Here is a 23074-nt window from a genome sequence, read left to right on the forward strand (position 1 = left end):
AGAGGCTTAAACTGTTAAAAATGAATACATTGGTGCCTCTGCTAAAGTGATGATGGGAAGAGTTTTGGATGATTTTATCTTTATTCTACATTTGGAGAAGTGAGTGCCCTAGCTGCTGTGATTTGAGTTGTTTGCCAAACTTCCCCAGAGAGCAGATAAAGATCAATAATAATAATGTGGGGCAGGAGTCACAAGCAAGTCAGACTGAGCGAGTCTCCTTCTCAACTGATAGAGTCATTGAGTTGTATAGCATGGAAACTGGCCCTTCAGCCCATTAAGTGCTCAACGACCATTAACCACCTAATTTCCACTAATTCTACATTAATCCCTTTTTATTCTCCCCACGTTCTCTTGTTCCCCCAACCCCACTGCATTCTACCCCTCACCTACACACTGAAGGCAATTTACACTGGCTAATTAATCTACCAACCCACGTGTCTTTGTGATGTGGGAGGGAACCAAGAGCACCCAGGGCAAACCCACACAGACAGCACCGGAGGTCAGGATTGAAACCGGGTCTCTGGAGCTGTGAGGTAGCGGCTCGACAAGTTGAACCACTGTGCCACCCTTAAATGGATTCAAATTCAGGACCTGGGTTATTGTAGTCAGTACTGTAGTCAGTACTGTAATGTCAGTAGGACTTGAGTTTGTGTTTAGTATTCACTTAGAATAGTAGTGGGGCAGGAATGTTGTACTGTCATAGTGCAGGAGTCAGGGCTGAATGCAGTTGGGTACCCAGGGAAAGGATCATGCACAGTCCCAACCTGGGCATTGCATTGCCCTTCCTTCATGGTCACTGAAGGAAAATCATGGAACTGTAGTAATGGGCTATGCACTGAGCTAGAAATAACGACACGCAGTCAGTAGGTTGCACTCGAGACTGGTTTATTTTGAACCTCGCTGCGCTGGCTTTTAAGCAGTTAAGTTCCCGCCCTCTCCGGGCGGCGATGATGTAAGAGGTGTATCACCAGAACCTCTTCCTGTGCACAGGCTTTCTCCCCTCGCTGGTGGAGAAGAAGGCCCAGCGCCATTTTGTGGCTGGCCTCTCTGCCAACACGCGTGCCGTTTTTGGAGCCGGTTCGCCTGCGTGGAAGGTAGGTCGCCACATAACCCCACCCCACCCCCCCCCCCCCCCACCAGAACCGGCGATACACCCCCCAAAGTCCACAGACTGGATCAGTCACTGTTTGGGCGGTCTGCCTCTGCACCACGGGGCCTGAACCTCAACCGGCTGCACCAAGTCCACATGGGCCAGTTTGAGCCAGTCCACCGTGAAAACCTCCTCTTTTCCCCCCAATGTCTAGAACGTACGTGGACCCGTTGTTCCTGAGCACCTTGAATGGCCCCTCGTACGGCCGCTGTAGTGGCCCCTCCATACAAATACAAACTTACAGTTCTGCATGTCTTTGGATACGCAGGTCGGGATCTGTCTGTGCCGTGAAGTCGGTACGGGGGCCAGGTTGCCGAGCCTCTCGCGTAGTCTGTCCAGGACTGCTGCAGGTTGTTCCTCTTGACCCCTTGGGGCTGGTATGAACTCCCCAGGGACGACCAGGGGTGCGCCGTACATCAACTCGGCCGACAAGTTGTGCAGATCCTCTTTGGGTGCTGTGCGGATTCCAAGCAGGACCCAGGGAAGCTCGTCCACCCAGTCAGGCCCTTTCAGGTGGGCCATGAGAGCCAACTTCAAGTGACAGTGGAAATGTTCCACTAGTCCATTCAACTGTGGGTGGTAGACAGTTGTGTGGTGTAACTGTGCTCCCAACAGGCTGGCCCACAAGCCGCCACAGGCTGGAGGTGAACTGGGCGCCTCTGTCAGAGGTAATGTGGGCCGGTACCCCGAAGCAGTGCTACCCAGGTTGCAATCAGCGCTTGGGCGCAGGAATCGGCGGTGTATCAGTGAGCGGGGCCGCCTCTGGCCATCTCATGAGCCGGTCCTACCATAGTTAGGAGGTACCAGCACCTCCCCTTACACTGGCAAGGGCCCACGATATCCACATATGAACGTGGTCGAACCTCCGGCGGGTGGTTTGAACGCTGCGGCGGGGCTTTGGTGTGCCGCTGCACCTTGGCCATTTGACACTGCGCGCAGACGTTTGGGCCCATTTGCTGACCTGTTTGTGAAGGCCTTGCCACACGAACCTGCTGGAGACCATCCGGATGGTTGTCCTGATGGATGGGTCCCATCAAGCCGTGTATGGAGTTGAAAACTCGCCGCTGCCAGGCTGCCGGGACGATGGGCGAGGTTGGCCGGTAGCCATGTCGCACAGGAGGGTCCTTCCACCTGGGCCTACCAGGAAGTCTTGGCAGCTGCAAACCCAAGACTCCAGTCGCTGTAGCTGGGCAACTCGTCACCTGCCTGCTGCGCCTCTGCCAGTGCCACATAGTCCACCCCCTGGGACAGGGCCTTGCTAGCTGGTCTGGAGAGTGCGTCCGCCACGACATTGTCCTTTCCCGAGACATGCTGGATGTTGATCGTGTACTCGGAAGATGTAGGACAGATGTCGCTGCTGGTGGCCGACCAGGGATTGGACACCTTCGTGAACACGAAGGTCAATGCTTTGTGGTCCGTGAATGTGGTGAACGGCCTGCCCACTAAGAAGTAGCTGAAATGTCGGATTGCCAGATATAATGCCAACAGCTCCCGGTCGAAAACGCTATACTTGAGTTTGGGTTGCCGCAGCTGCCTGCTGAAGAAACGCCAGGGGTTGCCAGCGCCCTCGATGAGTTGCTCCAGCACCTCACCGACTGCCGTGTTGGATGCGTCCACTGTGAGGGCAGTTGGAACATCCATTCTGGGGTGCACCAGCATTGCGGCGTCTGCCAAGGCTTCCTTGGCTTGAACGAAAGCAGCTGCGGCCTCTTCATCCCAAGTAATGTCCTTGCCTTTACCCAACATCAGGGTGAACAAAGGACGTATGACACGGGCTGCTGAGGGGAGGAAAAGGCAGTAGAAGTTGACCATATCCACGAACTCCTGCAAGCCTTTGACTGTGTTGGGCCAGGCGAAGTGGCGGATCGCATCCACCTTGGCGGGCAGGGGTGTTGCCCCGTCTTTGGTAATCCTGTGGCCCAGGAAGTCGATGGTGTCGAGTCCAAACTGGCATTTGGCCGGGTTGATCGTGAGGCCAAAATCACTCAGGCGGGAGTAGAGCTGGCAGAGGTGGGACAGATGCTTCTGATGGTTTCTGCTGGCTATGAGGATGTTGTCCAAATAGATGAACGTGAAGTCCAGGTCGCGTCCCACCGCATCCATTAGCCGCTGGAACATCTATGCAGCATTCTTCAGGCCAAACGGCATTCGGAAGGACTTGAACAGGCCGAACGGGGTAATGAGTGCTGTCTTGGGGATGTCTTCAGGGTGTACCGAGATTTGATGGTATCCCCGGATGAGGTCCACTTTGGAAAAGACGCTTGCCCTGTGCAGGTTTGCTGCAAAGTCGTGTATGTGCAGCACGGGGTAGCAGTCTGGGGTTGTAGCCTCGTTCAGTCGACGGTAGTCGCCGCATGGTCTCCAGCCCCCGGCTGCTTTGGGCACCATGGGCAGGGGGGAGGCCCATGGGCTGTCTGACCTCCATACGATCTCCAATTCCTCCATCCTCTTGAACTCCTTCTTCGCCAGGTGGAGCTTGTCCAGGGGAAGCCACCGTGCGCGGGCGTGGGGTAGTCCCTTGGTCAGAATGTGGTGCTGTATTCCGTGTCTGGGTATGGCTGCCGTGAACTGCGGTGCCAGAACCAATGGGAAGTCCGCCAGGATTCTGGTGAATTCGTTTTCCGACGGTGTGATGGAGTCCAGCTGTGGGGCCAGCAACTTGGCTTTGCCCAAGGAGAACATCTGGAAAGTCTTGGCATGGACCAGCCTTTTCCCGTGCAAGTCAATCAGTAGGCTGTGAGCTTGAAAGAAGTCCGCCCCCAGAAGTGGTTGGGCCACGGTGGCCAGTGTGAAGTCCCATGTGAACCAGCTGGTGCCGAACTGCAACTGCAGTGTGCGGATGCCATAGGTTTGTATCGTGCTACCATTTGCGGCCCTCAGGGTTGGTCCCGGCTCCCTGTTGCGAGTGTCATGCCCCATCGGGGGTAAGACGCTGATTTCTGCTCCGGTGTCGACTATGAAGCGGCATCCCGACTGTTTGTCCCAGACGTACAAGAGGCTGTCCTGGTGGTCAGCCACCATAGCCATTAGCGGCAGCTGGCCTCGGCGTTTCCCAGGAACTTGCAGGGCAGGTGACACCGGCGGGCTTCTGTGCCCCACCACTGGTGGTAGAAACACCACTGTGCATTGGCCTCCTCACTCCTGCCTCTGGGTTGTGTGCGGTCCATTGCCGGGCCTGGTCTGTCCTGCCATTGGGCACGTGGCTTGATAATCTGTCTGACAGACACCCCGCTTTCCTTCTTGGCTTTCCACAGCACATCTGCCCGGGCCACCACCTTCCAGCGGTCACTGAAATCTGCGTTGGCCAGTAGCAGATGTATGTCCTCGGGCAGTTGCTCTAGGAACACCTGCTCAAACATGAGGCAGGGCTTGTGTCCATCAGCCAGGGCCAGCCTCTCGTTCCTTAATGCTGATGGCGGCCTGTCTCCCAAACCATCCAGGTGCAGCAAGCGGGCACGTCGGTCCCGCCGTGAGAGGCCGTAGGTCCTTATGAGCAGCACTTTGAATGCTGCATACTTGCCTTCCTCCGGGGGCGACTGTATGAAATCCTCAACCTGGGCAGCTGTCTCCTGGTCAAGGGAGCTCACCACATAATAGTAACGCGTGAAATCAGAAGATATCTGCTGAATCTGGAACTGGGCCTCTGCTTGGTCAAACCACAAGCGTGGTCGCAGTGTCCAGAAGGGTGGCAGTTTTAGCGAAACTGTGTGAACGGATGAAGAGTCGATCATCTTCGGTCCAAATCTTGTTTGGACTGTCAGGGTCACCAATGTAGCGATGGGCTACGCACTGAGCTAGAAATAACAATGCGCAGTCGGCAGGTTGCACTCGAGACTGGTTTATTTCGAAACTCGCTGTGCTGGCTTTTAAGCAGTTAATTTCCCGCCCTCTCCGGGCGGCGATGACGTCAGAGGTTCGTCACCAGAACCTCTTCCTGTGCGCGGGCTTTCTCCCCTTGCTGTTGGAGAAGAAGGCCCAGCGCCATTTTGTGGCTGGCCACTCTGCCAACGCACGCGCCGTTTTCGGAGCCGGTTCACCTGCGTGGAAGCAAACAATGGCAGGACAGACCAGAACCAAAAATATGTCACAGTGGCACAGAAGTTAGTGCCTCACAGCTCCAGAGACCCAGGTTCAGTCCATAGCCTGGGTGCGATTTGTATGGAGTTTCTATTCTTTCTCTGCAACTATGCAAGTTTCCTGTGGATGCCCCAGTTTCAACACTCTAGAGGAATGGCGGTAACTTAATTGGCTGCTGTAAATTACCCCCGGAGTGTAAGTTAAGGCAAAAAGAATTAAAGGAGAGCTATAGAGTCATAGAGTTATACAGCATGGAAGCAGGCCCTTCGGCCCAACTCATCCATACCAACTAAGTTGCCAACTTAAGCGAATCCCATTTCCCCATGTTTGGCCTATATCCCCCTTAACCTTTCCTATCCACGTACCTGTCTAAGTGTCTTTTACATTCTGTAATTGTACCCACCTCTACCAATTCCTCCAGCAGCTTGTTCAATTTTCACACCACTCTTTTTGTGTGAAGAAGTAACATCTCAGGTCCCTTTTAAATCTTTCTCCTCTCACCTTAAACCTGTGCCCTCTAGTTTTAGACTCCTTTGCTCCAGGACCCTAAATTGACGGACATTGTGGGAGGGAGCATACATTGCAGGGGACACAAGAAAATAAGGAAAGGGGAAATGGGACTGATGGGGTTGCTTCTCTGGGATCCAGCATGGAAATGATGGGCTGAGTGGCCTCCTATCTTGTATAAGCTTAATAGACTGTGAGTGGGCCTTGCCAGGCACCCGGTGGCGATCAACAAATGCCAGCCTTGCCAGTGAACAGAGGCAGGAACACACATAGGGTGGAGGGGGAACAAATAGACTGGAAGGTAGCAGGGCAGTGGAGGTAAATGTCAATTGTTCTGGTGGAGAGCTGGGAGAGATAAAAAAGGTCTCCTTCCAACAAACCGGAAAGCTTCCCAGAATTTTTTCAGGGACTAGGAAAGGCCAGGGTGGTTTCCTTGGAGCAGAAGCAGCAGAGAGGTAACCTGATAGAGGTACATAAAGGGGAATAGAGAGGGTAGACAGTAAAAACTTTCTTTTCCCCATGGTGGGGGTGTCGAAGACAGGAAGGCAGAGGTTTAAGGTGAGAAGTGGGAGGTTCAGAAGGGATCAGGGGGAATTTTTCCCAACCAGGGAATGGTTGGAATCTGGAAGGCACTGCCTGAGGATGTGGTGAAGGCAAATACTCTCACATCATTTAAGAAGCATCCAGACAAGCACCTGAATTGCCAAGGCATAGAAGGTTATGGATCTAATGCAAGTAAGTGGGATTGGTGTAGATGGGTACAATGGTCAGCACAGATGCAGTAGACTAAAGGGTCTATTTCTGTGCTGTACAACTCAAAACTCTAACCAGGCAGGTTAACTTATGTGGGAGGCAGCAACCCCCACATTGTGTTACCAGGCTCCGAGCTGGTTCCCACTGCTACAGCAGAATAAATTCATCCTGTGGAATTAAAGATTGGTATTGGTATTTGTTTATTGTTGTCACTTGTACTGAGGTACAGTGAAAAACTTGTCTTGCATACCGTTCATACAGATCAATTCATTACACAGTGCCATTACGTTGAGTGAGTACAGAGTGCATTGTATAGTACAGGTAAAAACAATAACAGTACCGAGTAAAGCGTCATGGCTACAGAGAAAGTACAGTGCAGGTAGACAATAAGGTGCAAGGTCAAGATGAATTGAGATTAAATTTTACATCAGCAACAACTTGGCCTTGAGTAGTGTATGTACCAAGGTGTACCATATGGTATAAAGTATGACACTGGCTGGAGGGGTGAACGGAACCAATGACCAGAAGCTTGTTGGAAGAGTTTGGTTTGGAGGAGTGTCTTAAGAATGATGCAGTAGGGAAACAGGCCCTTCGGCCCAGCCAGTTTATACTGACCATCAATCGCCCATCTAGACATCCCATTTTATTCTCCCCACATTCTCATCAATTCCACCCCCCACCCCCCACCAGATACTCACCTACACTCTCGGGGCAAATTTACAGCGGCCAATTAATCGATCACCCCTGCACATCTTTGGGTTGTGGAAGGAAATCGGAGCAAACCCATGTGGTCGCAGGGAGAACGTGCGAACTCCACACACAGACAGCATCAAGGGTTAGGGTCGAACCCAGGTCACTGTCAAGCAGCGACTCCGCGATGGATGAGCAGAGGGGATAACTGGGGACGGGGAGCATTCAAACACTCATGGGACGGGCGGGTCACTCAAACACCTCATGGCACGGGGAAAAGAGAAGGTAGGTTTATAGGAACGTATTTCCTTTAAAATAAAGTGGGTAATTGGAGGTTTGGAAAGGAATTAGATTAACCTGGGAGAGTGGGGAGTGACCGACAGGGTCGCTGGCGCGGAGAACAGGGGAGCTGTCCAGCCCGCGGGTCCCTGCAGATTTAATCTCATTGCGATGTGGGTTTAAATCCCGCCCCCTCGGGACGGCAGTGGGACTGGCGGGCGAGAGTGAAAGGCAGACTGCTCGGCGGAGCAGCCCGGCCGCTGGAGTCGCTGCGCTGGAGGAGCCCGGTGAGTGAGCGGCGCTGCCGACCGCCGGAGGCAGCTGGAACCGCAGCAGCGACCGGGCTGCGGGGAAAAGGCAGCCGATTCCGCTCCCGCTTCCACTCCCTGCCTTTGCACCCAGGCTTGTGTTATCCTTAAAGCCCCCCTTGGCGCTTTGCTCTCTTATGCTTAGAAATTGCGGCTCAGAATTGACTTCTGCATATTCCTTCCCAGGCAAACAGCTGGTCCATCATCCCGGGTGAGTGTGCCTCTACCTTCGCTAATCCTGTTTCCAAATGGACGGCGGCTCACGTTTGTGCTCTTTGCTTGTTTTGATATATTTTTGAGGTGCAAATTTGGAGATAGGGGTGGGGGAAAGCTAATTCTGCAGACAACTCTGCACTGGCGAGATATTTTCGGACCAAGTCCCATGGCAACGGCTCATGGTGACACTTTGTAATGGAAATCTCAGGCTGAGATTTTTTTTTGACTTGCGCCGTATAAATCGGTGCAAATGCGATATTTTCTTGCACGGGTAATGCCGAGAAGCTTTAAATATCCTTGATTGCAAAAGATGTGGAGTGCTTAAGGCAAAAAATAAATCTATCGCGTCGCAGTCTTCAATCATAACGCTCCGCTTAATCCCCTGAGTGTGCGGGCTCGTTCGTTTTTATATTGAACGAGGCACCGCATAAAATAAATTGAAGGAATGTTATTCAGTTGTTATTACCTTCGCCGTCCCTCTCTTTTGATTTGGATGCAGACGTGTTCCCGCAGGAGACGCTGATTATTTTTATTGGGGTGTGTACACCCAGATGTACACAGATTCTGTGCACGAAGCGGGGCTGGGTGAAGGTGCGGTGAAAACCTAGCGGCAGCCGGCAACTATAGAGAGAGGGGCAGGGAAAGGGGTCCTTCAACCCCTCGAAGACCACCCAATTTGCTGGCGTGTCTCCCTCTTCCACTCCCTCCTCTTCCCCAAAGCCGTAGCGGTCGTAGGGAAGAAATAACAGGCTCGTTGCCTCTCTGGCGACACGACCTGTAATTTCCGCACCCACCCCCGTGTACATTTCAGCGTCCGTTTCAATTTGCAGTGGCCCCCACCCTTCCCAAACCGAAGGGGAGTTCCCGCCCCCACTCGTTAATCCAGCTCCTCTCCCCCGGCTGAGCTGCCTGAAGTGAACTAACGGGATCGACCAGGTTCATTGAAAGCAGCAGCTTGTCTGTCTGCATGAGAAAGTTTCTGGAAAACCTTCCCCCCCACCGATCGTGATCAGGGCTACGGATTTATTGGGGTCAATCGCCCCAAACACTATTCAAAGTCCCATGTAAAAATGGAACAGCCATCAGGAGCGAAGCGGTGAAGCATAGAACCGACCGCTACTGCCAGCATGTTGATTCTACGGTGCCGGCGCGCCGAGCAGTACGGTGCCGAATTCGTCTGCACATTATCAGTTGAGCTGTCCTTTCTTTGCATTGAAACGTGGTAGAACAGGTGGAATGTTCTAGAGGATGTTCTGGAGGAATTGATCGTCTGATACCTTGTGCCAAAGGGTTTGAGTTGGTGGGGGTGGGGGGGGCGGGGGGAGGGTGGAATGGATGGGGAGGGGGATGGATTAAGTGTGACCTCTGTGCGTGGCCAGATTGGAAACTGGTCCCTTATCATGTCACTGAACAAGCTGAAACCACTTTCCGCCCTCTCCTCCACCCCCAGACACCCACACCTACATTGATTTTGTATTTATGTATTTCTTTTAGAGTATTCATAATAATAACTATGAATACTTCAGATGTTATTTGGTTTTTAGTATCAGCTGACAGCAATTCAAGGGAGCAGGAAGGCTTTATCTGCCAGGCAGCATCCATGGAGAAAAGCAGGCGGTCAGTGTTTCGGGTCAGAACACCTCTCACCTTATTTTTCCTCCCCTCCCCCATGGGGCACCCCCTCCTTACCTTTGGCCCATCACCTGGTGGATCTGCTCTTCCCTCCTCCCCCGCCCTGCCTATCACTATCTCTTACCTGAGCATCTACCTATCACCACCTTGTGCCCGCCCTGCCTCCCCTCTTTTGACAACCTATCACTGCTCTGGTTTTTTCCCCCTATATATTGGGCTTCCTCTTTTCCTATCTTCAGTCCTGAAGAAGGGTCCTGACTCAAAACATTGACTGTTTTTCTCCACAGATGCTACCTGACCTGCTGAGTTCCTCCAGCATCTTGTCATCTTTTTTTTCATTTAGATTCCAGCATCTGCAGTCCTTTGTTTCTCCAGGAAGGCTTTTTTTTTACCGTGACCATTTTGTAAGTGTTGTTTCTTTAGCATACTGGCTTTGAATCATTAGATCTTAGAACCAGGGAAAATTGGAAATCCCCATGTGTCTTTAACATGGGCTGTATGTGGTTTCCATGTCTTCTCAACATGGATGAAGTCAAAGGACTGGAAGATGCAGGTGACATATTTTCCAAAGACTACCGGTTCCAACAAATTGTAGATTCATTCAGCACAGAAGGATACCATTCACAATTTGAAATGTGCTGTGTCTGTATAAGGGCTTTCCATTCTGTCGTGTGCCCCTCTTTTTCCCCCACAGCCCCTCAAATACTCTCTTTTCCAGTACTCCATTGAAAGGTTCATAATCCCTTTGAACAGTGTATTTCAGAACCACAAAATAAATCTCATAACTGGATTGGCTTCTTAAACAATACTTCGAAACTGAATTGTGGGAGACCTGACAGTGCAACTGGAGGGATGTGTGATTGTTACACTGTCTGATTCTAGATGTCATTTGTCCTCAGTTTTCAGTCCTAATCTCCCAGGAATCTATACTAGGGAGGCAGTTGTCACCCACTGTCAATACAAATGCTAGGAATACCAACCTAAGCAGTGGACTGTAGGTTGGACAACTTCTTTCTAAAGTTGATCTTGGATATTTAGCTTCAAAATTCATGTCACAGCAATTTGTTATGTTTTTTAGTTGTTTCTGTGCAGTTGTAATAAATGAACAGTTACAAGTCTCAATCTGAAGTCGTGTTATAACATTTTAAAGACATGGAGTGGATCCAGTTAGACTTCCCAATGCTTTAATGGAATCGGTCTCAGAAATGTTCAGCAAACATTTTTTATTTTGCTCCTTGTGTCTTAATTTCGTTGCGGGTGACACGTTGCGGTGTCAGGGCACTGTACACTGTACGCTGATGTTGCACTGCACAGGTAAACATCTCTGCAGATTTATTTCACTCGGAAACGAAATTTAAACCAAAAGCCCATGGAGCAGGGAGTCATGGTATTGAGGGCTCCAAGAAGAGTTGAGGTAAACTGGGAGATTTGAACATATGATAATTGCAGGAGAAAGAGGAGAATGTCATAATGTCCCAGGGAAAGAACTAGAAATAAGCACAGTGCAACAAGTCATGGTCAGAACAAGATGGTGAGGATGCTAGGAAGAGGGGAAGGAATTAGAAGAGCAAGTTTCCAGCATAAAAATCCTACTAACAGCAAAAGGCCAGTTAATTCTCATTTGATTCCTGGTGCTTTTCTCCATGTGTCATGCAGTGTATGCCCACTCTTTTTTTCAAGCTGTAGTCTAATTCTTCAGAAGAATATCCAGACTCTGCTTCAACAACGGTCTGTGATGGAGGCTTTCATATTCCAACTGCCCTCAATGTAATGAAGCTTTTTTCCAACCACCCCTTTTAATTCATTTTGTGGCTATCTTATTTTATCTTGTTTAAAGACTCTTGGAAGCAATCTTATTATAATTTACATTGCAAAAGGCTTCATAACCTCAAAGACCTCAATCAAGTTCCCACTTACACTTCTCAGCTTTAGTGGAATCTGTCTTCACAACTGTAATTCCCCAGTGAGTTAATGCTGCATTTTGCTGTGCTTTTATGTCCTTTCTATAGCAGGGGATCCAAACCTGTGCATAGGACAGAATAAGAGAGCACAAAGGAACACAAACCACTGTCATCTTAGTAAAACACATTGAAATTGCGTGCAGAAAATTATGCACAATGCAAAGCAATGTGAGCAGCAATAATATGAATAACTGTAATGCAAGAAATCTTATTTTATTATAATAACACAACTAATAGATCTTATCTTTAGCTACACATGCAAATTCCCATTTTTTGTTTGTGCTTAAATTTGCATTGTCTGGAATTCAAAGGTGTGAACATCTGCACATTACTGTTGGAATTTCTTGCACATTCAGAGACCCAATTAATGACTAATTGAAGAGTTATTACTTTTTGAGCATTTTCATCAGAAAGTTTATTCAGTAAAAATAACAAGCCCCAATTGTAATTAAATTATGTTAACAAAACATTATTTTGTTTGCAATTGTATAGCAGATTTTATCATTGTACTGAAATAAATTCCATTTACAGTATATCAAGCATTTACTTTTAGAATTCAGCTTCCATTAAAGGATTACTTAAGATCTATATTGATCGATTTCTCCCAAGAGACTCTAGTGTCAACCAGTTACAGACTGATGTTTGTGTTTAATTGTAATACAATCTTAAATAATATTTACAACTTGATGTAAAGGCTTGTCAAACCCAAAATGAAAGTGAGACTCCTTCTCTGGTATTGTCAATGACAGCACTTGACAATTCATGGTAATGTCATGAAGAATGACTGTAATGCATTACTATACAGGTCCTCCCTGGATTACGGACACACCCAATTTATGGACACACCGTCTTTACAAACAAGGATTTGGGAGACTGGTGGGATGGATGGGGATGGATCTGCCGGTTGCTGCAGGCATCTTCTGCCCATTGAGAATAGGGCATTTCCCTGTGTCTTCTCTCCTCAGTCCTCCCCTCCTGAGCTGCAACAGTCGGGGACTGGGTCGAGCCAAGCACTGAGCAGACTCACTCACTGAGTCAGGCTGGCTGCCACACTCCCAGCACCTGCTCGCCCTCCCGTCACAGCTATTTCTGTGATTCTCCCCCATGCACTGTTGTTGTACATTTCCGACGTACAAACAGTGCAGGTTACGGACGGTTCTCAGGAATGGAAAGGACCTGGGTTCTGCCTTTAATCAGGTGATACAATGGCGCAGCAGTTAGTGCTGCTGCCTCCCAGCTCCAGAGACCTGGGTTCAATCCTGACCTCTGGTGCTGTCAGTTTGGAGTTTGCACATTCTCCCTGTCACCATCTGGGTTTCACCCGATTGCTTCGGTTTCTTCCCTTGTTCTGAAATGTGCTGGTACGTTAATTCCCTCCTGTAAATTCCCCGCTGGTGTAGGTATAGTAAGTGGAAAATGAATGAAAGGGCAGTTGATGGGCAGGTGGGAGAGAATGTGTTTGAGAGCTGCAGAGAAAATAAAGAGAGGGGCAGTAGAGCTGATGGGATTGCTCAATTTAGGGCTAGCATGGTATTGGTGGGCTGAATTGGTGGCCCTCTCTCACTGCTCCCCTTCCGTGATCTCGGCTGCTCTCCAGCTCTTTGACCACGTGCTCACCAGACTCACTTCCACAGCCACGTGGCCTTCCTGGGCAATTGCCTCCACCACCATCTTGTGCTACGTGGCTTCCAGCTCTGCTTCCAGGCCTCCCAGTTTGGCCCCAACAACGATCTCAGACATTCTAGGATTTCTTTAAAATATTGAATTTAACATTGTGTTTGATATTGAACATGATGGCTGTGGGTGGTGAGGAAGAAGCCTTTCACCTTTGAGAACTTCCCTTCTCACCTGGATGCCTATCACCTAATCTCACCTATCCCCTGCCTGCGTGTACTCCTCCCCCTCCCGCCACCTCCTTATTCTGGCTTCTGCCCTCTTCCTTTCCAGTCCTGATGAAGGGTCTCAGCCTGAAACGTTGACTGTTTATTTCCCTCCATGGATGCTGCCTGACCTGCTGAGTTCCTCCAGCGCTTTTTGTGCATTGCTCCAGACACATCCAGCATCTGCAGAATCTCCTGTGTCAAAGTGTAACTGAGCACATTCTAGGATTTCTTTAAAATATTTGATATTGAACGTGATGGCTGTGGGTGGTGAGGAAGAAGCCTTTCACCTTTGAGAACTGGATTTGTGAAGTCAGGATGGAGAGTCTGTGTTCACTTCGCATGATCCCACTGCACAAAGCATTGGGGAGAGAGGACATGTGGGAGTGGGAGACCATCACATTGGTAGAGTAGGATTTATCTTTCGTTGTAGGTATTAGGGCAGAGCAAATCGTGAAGATTTCTAATGGTAATTGGTTTATTATTGTCACATGTACCAAGGTACAGTGAAAAACTTTGTTTTGCATGCCATCCAGACAGATCAAAGTAATTGCTTATGTTAGGCCTTAGGTAAACTCCAGAGTTGCTTCATGTTGCTTGGTGGGAGGGGCTATGTCTTAGCTTAGCAAGACTACAAGGTGAATCAAGAATAATAGGATTCTATCACACACAGTGCACCAAACAAAAATAAGCACAGATGTGATCTATCCCTTGCACCAGTGGAACAAGTCCTTTTGGCATTTCCAGTCCAATGGTATGGGACACACACAGGAGCTTGCTAGCTGCATCTGTCCAACTTCCCTGCTGGAAAACAATGCCATTTATACAGTATATCTTCTACGTGGTAATATACAACCTGTGTTTTGTTGTTACTAAAATACTCGGACTCTGTGAAGATGCAGACTTCTGGAAAATTAAATCAAGTCTTGTTGGACAGTGTTACCCTTTCTCAGTTGCTTGAACCTGGATGGAATGGTCCTTGTGGGATACTGCTGTGTGTAACTATTCTGCCGTAGCACTGCCATAGCAAGCATTGTCCAAGACTTGTTATATTTGAGGTCAGCCTTTGTTGCATGTTATTTGTGGTCTATCAAGAGTTTGGCTCCAATCCTGTGACAGACCACTGATGATGGGGCTCTGGTATGATTAGCCAGGGTACCAGTCCAGGCAATGTGTCCAAAGCAGTCTCCTGGTCCTTTCCAATTTAGTCACCTCCGCACCTTTTGATGGACCTCGGTGTTGGTAATGAGCTCTCTGCAGCGGACAAGTAAGGTAGACACTGTTAGTTGAATGCATCCAGCTTCTTGCCCCAGGATGCTGTTGTTCAGAGGCCAGCAGCTCTGGAGTACCAGATTTGTCCATTGTAAAAGCAAAAAAATGCTGGAAACACTCTGCAGGTCAGGCAGCATCTGTGGAGAGAGAAACAAGAGTTAATGTTTCACGTCCAATACCCTTTGTCAGACCTGAAGCACTAACTCTGTCTTTCTTTCTGCAGGTGCTGCCTGACCTGCTGAGTACTTCTGGCCTTTTATGTCTTTATTTCAGATTTCCAGCATCTGCAGTTTTGTTTGACTTTCGGATTTGTGTGTTGAGTGGTTTCTTTCATCACAGCATAACTGAGATTCACCTTTAATTTTCTCCATGGTGCTTCCAGTGTCTCACAGGTTGCAGCTGAGACAGATGAATGATTTTACCACACCAGCATTGTTGCCTACCATTTGACTTCATTCAGATGGGGAAGATGTCCTTGACTGGTCTTCACTTTGGTTTCACCCAGTATATTTCCAGGCAAAATGAGAGTTCAGTCTGCATTAATTTCCAGGGTAAGAAATAGAACTTGGAAGCCTGGTAAGACAGGCAATGTAGTTGGTGTAGTCCTGTCTGGTAAACACCACAGTGCCTGGGGCTGCTCCCAGCAGACATTGGATAAACATGTGCACAAAAACAAAACAGATCTAGACCAATGGTGCAGCTTTGCCTCTTGCCACTCTTGTTGCTGAACCAATCAGAGGATTCCCTGTCCAGTAAACTGCATTGAACAGTATAGCACAGGAACAGGCCCTTCGGCCCACAATGTCTGTGCCAACCATGAATGTCCAACATTACTAACTAATGTTATTACTGGTGATACATGAAACTGCACATGCTGGGATCTGGAACAAAAATCAGTCCTGATGCAGGGTCTCGATGTGAAATGTTGACAATCCCTTTGCCTCCTCAAATGCTGCTTGACCCACTGGGTTCTTCCAGTTTGTTTTTTTTTGCTGACATTATTAATAAATGGAAAATGGGGAACTTGCAACTATGTAATGCTTTTCATGAAGTCAATATGCCCCAAAGCACTCTACAATCAATAAACTACTTCTGCAGCTTCATCATTGTATTAATTGACAGCAGCAAATTTCCACTAACAAGCTGCCATGAACTGTAATGGACCAATGATCAGATAATTTCCTTTAATGCAGTGAGATAGGGAAAATCAAGGTTTTTTTTACAGCGAGAAAGTTCCTGAGCTGAGGAGATTGCTGAGTAAGGAAAGTTTTGTATTGGACCCTTTACTCGGTTTAGAAAAGTGGGAGGTGATTTCATTGGGCCATACCAGATTCAGAGGGGGTTTGGCAGGGTAAATGGAGGGGAACTGTTTTCTTGAGCTGGAGAGTCTCGAGTTAGGGCTGCAATCATGTGATAGAAGGCGTAGACATTTAGGACTATGATGAGGAGAGAGCTGTAAATTTTAGGAATTTTCTACCCTGGAGGGCACATCCTCGGTCCCAGAGTTGGGTATATTTAAGGTGGAGATCAGTAAATTTTTGGATGCAGTGGATTGTGTATCAGCATGGATTAGGCAAAGATGAGCCATGCTCAAGGTGGTATGTGGTACACTTTCTTTATTCAACATTCCTGTGGTCTTATGTTTGTTGGAAGATAAATATTGGGAGAGTTCTTCCAAATGTATCTTTTATTCACCTGAGAATAGGAATGGCCTCTCAAATGTGGTGCCTCAGTCAAAAGAAGGCATTTGCAGCAATGCCGCTCTCCCCAGTATTGCACTGGAATGCAAGGTTCCTCCTGCCCATGTGAGGTTATCACCTCGGAGCCAAGGCTGAGGGAGGTTACCCTCCATCTGCGGGTTCTACGATCCAACCCCATTCTAACACTTCTTGGACCTGATAGAATAACAGCTGCAGTAACTGCACTTCTCTCCAGGGCTGTGTCAGTGAACTGGTTTGCCATTTAAAATGGCCTTCTGGGCAGTCCTGTTAAATCAACAGAGGATATTCCTCAGGAGTGCGGTGAGAATATGGCTAACAGCAGATTCCAAGTTATTATTTCCTCAGCGGGAGTCCACCACAAGGTGCAGTGGAATGTTTCTCCGTGCTCAGCACTGCATGTGTCAAGTACAGGTTCATCAACAACAGACTGCTCACTCGTCTCATGACTGTTTGTGGCATAGGGCTGTTACGTAGTCACTGCTGCATGTGTGTGTGTGTGTGTGTGTGTGTGTGTATTTACTTAACAACAGGCAGCTATTCCAGAGAGAATTCAGTGTGTGTCAAGGATCATGTATTATAATAACATTGCTTGCATTTGTATGAAGTGATATACAGCATTATTACAAGGAGTTGAGGTGTTGGAAGTGCTTTGAATGTTGCAATTGTTTTAGTTTTATGATTAAATGCTCTTCTCTGGATGTTTTGTCTCAAGTTATAGGGATGCAATATCACCCATTTTCTCCCCTCTTCCTTTGTCTCTGCTCCATACCTTATCCCAGCTAAGTTGGCATCAGCATTCCAGGCCATAAAGAGAATAATAATCAGGCAGGGTTTGTCACCCTGATTGCACACGAGTGAGATACAGACGCTTGTGGATTTGTCCCAGAAAGATTGGGGTTGGGGGGAGCGGGGATGGTGGGAAGGATTCAGAAGAAATACACTCCGAGGTGGATAAATCAAGTAAAGTGAAGTGCAAATAAAATTGAAGATGCTGTAAATCTAAATTAAAAACAAAAATTGCTGGAAATACTTGGATCAGGCAGGATCTGTGTAGAGAGAACAAAAAAATCAAACTGCTAGAGGATCTCAGCGGGTCAAGCGGCATTGGTGGAGACAAAGGGATGGTTGACGTTTCAGATCAAGACCCTGAACATTGACTGTCCCTTCTCCCCTCCCACCCCCCCCCACAGATGCTACCCAACCCGTTGAGTTCCTCCAGCAGTTTGTTTGCTCCAGATTTCAATATCTGCAGTCTCTTGTGTCTCTGTGTGGAGAGAAGCTGAGTGAACTTTCCAGTTCTAATGAAAAGTCATTGACCTGGAACATCAGCTCTGTTTCTCTCTCCGCAGAGACTGCCTGACCTGCTGAGTGTTTCCAGCACTGTTTGTTTTTTATTAAAGCACTAATGTTGTTTGCGCATGTTTGCGATCTTCCCCTGGGGAACAGCGTAGAGTAGTGGATAGGTGCCAGGGTTAGTGTATGACCTGACAGGCCGCAATATAAAGCCGCAGCTAGTAGTGCTGATGCCTCACTAATCCAGTGAACCAGGTTCAATCCTGACCCCGGGTGCCGTCTGTGTGGAGTTTGCATATTCTCCGTGCAACTGGATGGGTTTCCTCCTATGTCTCAAAGATGTGCAAGTTGGTAGGTTAATTGGACACCATAAGTTGTCCCTGGTGAGTGATAGAATCTGGGGATAGAATAAAATGGGATTACTTTAAATGTGTGCTTGATGGATGGCACAGAATTGGTGGGCCGAAGGGTCTCTTTCCATGTTGTATGCCTCCCTGACAATGGTCCGTCAAGGCCTTAATCACCTCTGTACTACACAATGGGTTAGTCAATTCTTGTAAATGCCAGGGTTTAGCATAACCCCTGAGACTGAGGGTACAGGTGGGCCAGGGAACTCGCACTCATTCGATGCAAGTACCTCACTGCACAGAACTTGTGGCTCAGAATGTGAGCAGTGGACTCTGGTTAACTCGCGGGGAGGTCTAACTGCACTCAGTGAAGGGCTACCTGCGACCGGCTCTGTCCAATGCATCAGATGTAGCCAGGCCTCGAGTCTTCAGTTCATTCCTGAGCTGAGACAAAGCCGGGAACCACTTCAGAAGTAGCCGGCAGATGGGAATGGGGAAAGATTCCGGGTGCTCTTGTCTTTAACCAGCCCACTCACTGCTCAGCCACTGGATCACCCTGCTGTGTACATCCCCTTTTTCTGTCCACGTTGCAGATTTCTGGTGTTCCACTTTAAACGAATGGCGCGGTGTGACTGAAGCCGAGTGTAATACTGATCTGTGGAATAAGTGATAAACAGGTTCATTTCTTTTTATAGTTTTTTTGTGAAGCAACTTGCAGGAGAATGAGATGTAGCTCTGGAAGGTTGGATCCCATCTCCTCCACCAGGAATAATGGGGAGTGCCCACAACCTGATCTTGCCCTTGTCTCCACATTGCAATGATGATCTGTTATGCCCTCAGGAGAATAGAAGGATCAATGTTCGTAATTTCTGCCTCTGTGGTTGCAGTGTTTGCAGACAGCAGAATGCAGAAGGATTTTCCATTGATTCCTCCTGATGTTGTGATTGATGGACTTGTATTGGATTGCTCATGGGGAGGGAAATGGGGAACAGATTGGTGGTAGAGCATAGGGCTTAAGATGCTCTGACGGTCACTGCGCTCCAAAATCCAAGGCTCAGTTATCTCGGGGATCAAGTGGCACCTCTCGGTGTTAAAATAAACCAAGCTGTTTGGCCACAGATTGCTACCCTATGTTGACATGCACCTTTCTACGCAAGTCATGGAAATGTATTCAGGATCAGTGTTAATTCTGCTCCTCTCTCCACAGATGCTGCCTGACCCGCTAAGTGTTTCCAGCATCTTCTGTTTTTATTTCAGATCCATAGCAATTGTCTTTGTTGTCCTTGCTTATCCTGGGATAACGAAGCCAGGAGGTCGGTTAAAGTACCGATTATTGCTCCAATCTGAAATGTTAGTTCATTGTTTGAAATTGTCAGAATGGAGACAGTTTGTTGCTTGAATATATTTTAAAAGAGCTCACTCTATAGAATTCTACTTCTGCTTTGAAAATAAAACAAAAAAAATCTACAGGTGCTGGAAACCCAAAGTAAGGCATAGAAATATCATCATAGAGTCACACTGCGCATAAACAGGCCCTTCGGCCCACCGTGTTCATGCCGACCATCAAGTAGCCATCCATACTGATCCCATTTATGGTTGTTAGCCTTCTATGCCTTGGCGATTCAAGTGCTTGTCCAGATACCAAAATTGCTGGAAACACTCAGGTCAGACAGCACCTGTGGAAGGAGAAAAGAAGTTAATGTTTCAGGTTTTTGAGTTTGCTTTCCTTGCTATTTTTGTAATAAGGGGGACGTAATTATCAGTCAGCATAGGTTTTTGCATTCATGACACCAAAAGGTTAGAGATTTTGCAATACATTTAATGCTTGGATTGTACCGTGAACTGGGCAGTGGAGTGGTTGTGTTGCAGAACAGCACTCTTGAGTACTGGGCTAATGATCTGGAACCACGAATTTCTATTTCTACAACTTGAAATTCAGTTAATTAAATAACTCTGGAATGAAAATAAAAATGGTATTGGAAATGGTGACTGAAAGTACCAGATTATTATTAAAATTGCATCTGCCTCACTGGCATCCAGCACAGGGGGACACTAGATGCCTCTCCCTGCCTGGTCTTTATGGGACTTCAGACCTGCGACAACCTGACTGACTTTGATCTGTGCTCTGAAATGTCAAGTGCCATATTTACAGTGAACTGCTGTGACAAAGTCCAATAAAAGTAAAACCTGACTGGCCAAAGCATTGGACTTGCAGACAAAAACACACACCCAGCAAAGTTGGCCTGGCATATATTTTCTGTGACTAATTATCAGGAAGACTTATAGAGACAGAAAACCAGAAGCAGGAGTCGGCCATTTGGCCCTTCAAACCTGTTCTAGCATTCAATACTATCACAGCTGTTCCTTAATCTCTGTACCATTTTCCCATTGTCTCCTACACCCCTTGATTTCTTTTGTGATAAGAAATATTTCTATCCCCTTCTTAAATCTACTCAGCAACTTGACTTCCATTGCCTTCTGTGCTGGAGAATCCCACAGCTCCACCCCTCTCTGAGTGAAGAAATCTTTCCTTGCCATATATCATTCCCAAATGTCTTGCCTCATGTTCTCAGATGTGTCCCCTGCTTCATGACCTCCCAGTCAGGGGAACATCCTCCTATATATCCAGAATTTTGATATATATCAGTAGATCATATCTGATTCTTCAAGAAGTCTGGTGAATACAGGCCTGGTTAATCCAATCTTTTTTCATGCAACAGTCCTGCAATCCCAGGAGTTGGTCTAGTGAACCTCAGTTGCACCCCCTCTATAGCAAGTGTATTTTTTCTTAGGCAAGAAAACTAAAGGTAAAATTGAACATTGTACAATCATCAGCGAACATACCCATATGACCTTGTGGTGGAAGGGAAGTCGTTGATGAAGCAACTGATAGGTAGTTGCGTCAAGAAACCCCTGCAACAAACTTCTGGATCTGGGATGATTGACCTCCAACAATCACAACCATCCTTCTTTATTCAGTGTATTACTGCAGCTGTTGTAGTGTGTTCACCTTGATTCCCATTCAATCAAATGCTGCCTTAAGCTCAAGGGCAGTCATTCTCACCGCACCTTGTTTGGTAGTCAGGTGATATACAATATCTGTGTTCCTAATTTATCATAGCAATTGATTTCTATTAGTGAGGTTTCAACAGTCCAAAAAACAAGATGAATCATAAGTAACTGGTTGCACTTTCTCTCTTGGGAGCCAATCACATTGATAAATGACTTGCACCTAAAGATCACTGCACATTATTTTTGAAGTTACCACCAATCTCTTAACATTGCGTCATCTAACATTCACCATTAGTCTGCACTTCATATAAAGCACCGCCATTCAGAAGAAATAAAAGACTTTTAAAAATAAAACAGCATCTGGAAGGCAAATTTGCTTTGCTGCTCTGATACTTTCTGCTTTGAGGTTTTAAAGTGTGATCTCACTTTGATTTTCATACATTAAGTTGCTTTAATTCTGATTTGGTTGCATTTACCCTTCCTGTGGCAGAAGTTGGGATGATCCATTTGGACCCACAGTCCACAGTTTGGTGGAGGGAATCATCAGCCAAGATTCCCATTATCAACCACTGTTCAGTATCCCCTACTCATGGACTGTGCAGATGTGGGCTTCCGACCCAGTCAGAGTGTGAATATACAAACAGAACACAAACTGCTGGAGCTACTCAGCGGGTCAAGCAACATCTGTGGAAGTCTTAAATGGGCAATCCTTTATTTTTAAGCAGTGATTCTCATTTTTTAATGGGCAATCCATATTTTAAACAGTTCTAGATTCTCCTAAAAGAGGAAATATCCTCTCCACATCCACCTCGTCAATCCTGCTCAGCATCTTTCATATTTCAGTCACTTTTCTAAACATCGGCTGATACCAGCCCAGCCTGTCCAACCTTTCCTCATAGGACAACCTGCTCATTAGCCCAATGAACTTTTTCTTACCTGTTTCCGATGTAGTAACATCCTTCCTTAAGTAAGTCGATCAACACAGTCCACTATACACCAGGTGCAGCCTCGAGCATGCCCTATATAACTGAAACATAACTTCTCCACTTTGCATTCATTACCCCTTGAAATAAACTAGAGCCCTCTGTTAGCTTTCCCAATTACTTGCTGTACCTGCATAATGAGCCATGTTATGGGAACCATGCACTGGGACACAGAGAACTCTCTGTATCTCAGAGCTCTGCCATTTCCTACCATTTCAAGTAGACAGGGTGGTAAAGAAGCCATACAGCATGCTTGCCTTCATTGATCGGGGTGTTGAGTATAAAAGTCAGGAAGTCATGTTACAGCTGTATAAAAACTGTGGTTAGGCCACATCTGGAGTAATGTGTTCAGTTCTGGCCGGCACATTATAGGAGGGATGTTGAGGCTTTGGAAAGGATACAGAGGAGGTTTACCAGGATGTTTCCTGGATTAGAGAGTATTAGCTAGAAGTAGACATTGAGCGAAGTTGGATTGTTTTCTCTGGACCATTGGAGGCTGAGGAGTTACCTGATAGAGGTTTATTAAATTATGAGAAGCACATGGAGGGTAGATAGTTAGGGTCTTTTTCCCAGGATGGAAATATTAAATACTAGAAGGCATAGATTTAAGGTGAGGGGGGAAAGTTTAAAGGAGATGTGTGTGGCAAATTTTTACACAGAGAGTGGAACATGCTACCAGGGGAAGTGTTGGAATCAGACACTGTGGCAACATTTAAGAGGCATCTAAATAGACATATGAATAGGCGGGAACTCGAGTGATATTGACCATGTGCAGGCAGATGTGCAGTTGGCGTTGTGGTTGACACAGACATCGAGGGCTGAAGGGCCCGTTCTTGCTCTGTACTTTGTCCTATGTTCTATTTAGATAAAATGTTCTTTTTAAATTTTTTCCTGCCAAAATAGACAATTTCACATTTTCCCACATTATATGCATTTTCCCACTTTATTCACTTTATTTGCTAGTTCATTGCCTGTCACTTACTGAGGCTACAG

General features: G+C 47.2%; 1 protein-coding gene across 14 annotated transcripts in view; it reads left to right on the forward strand.

Annotated features, from left to right (window-relative positions):
* Positions 1-7639: 7639 nt before the first annotated feature.
* nrcama (neuronal cell adhesion molecule a) overlaps positions 7640-23074 on the forward strand; it is a 370822-nt gene continuing 355387 nt past the window's right edge. For 7 of the 14 annotated variants that reach the window (XM_052029800.1, XM_052029805.1, XM_052029804.1 and 4 more), the window contains exon 1: positions 7650-7975. The gene's annotated coding sequence lies outside the window, so the exon portion shown is untranslated. Of the gene's footprint in view, positions 7976-9147; positions 9171-23074 lie in introns of those variants that run through there. The other 7 variants (XM_052029810.1, XM_052029811.1, XM_052029812.1 and 4 more) reach the window with 4 other exon arrangements.

Source organism: Pristis pectinata, chromosome 15, assembly GCF_009764475.1.
Source record: "Pristis pectinata isolate sPriPec2 chromosome 15, sPriPec2.1.pri, whole genome shotgun sequence".
Classification (NCBI taxonomy): domain Eukaryota; kingdom Metazoa; phylum Chordata; class Chondrichthyes; order Rhinopristiformes; family Pristidae; genus Pristis; species Pristis pectinata.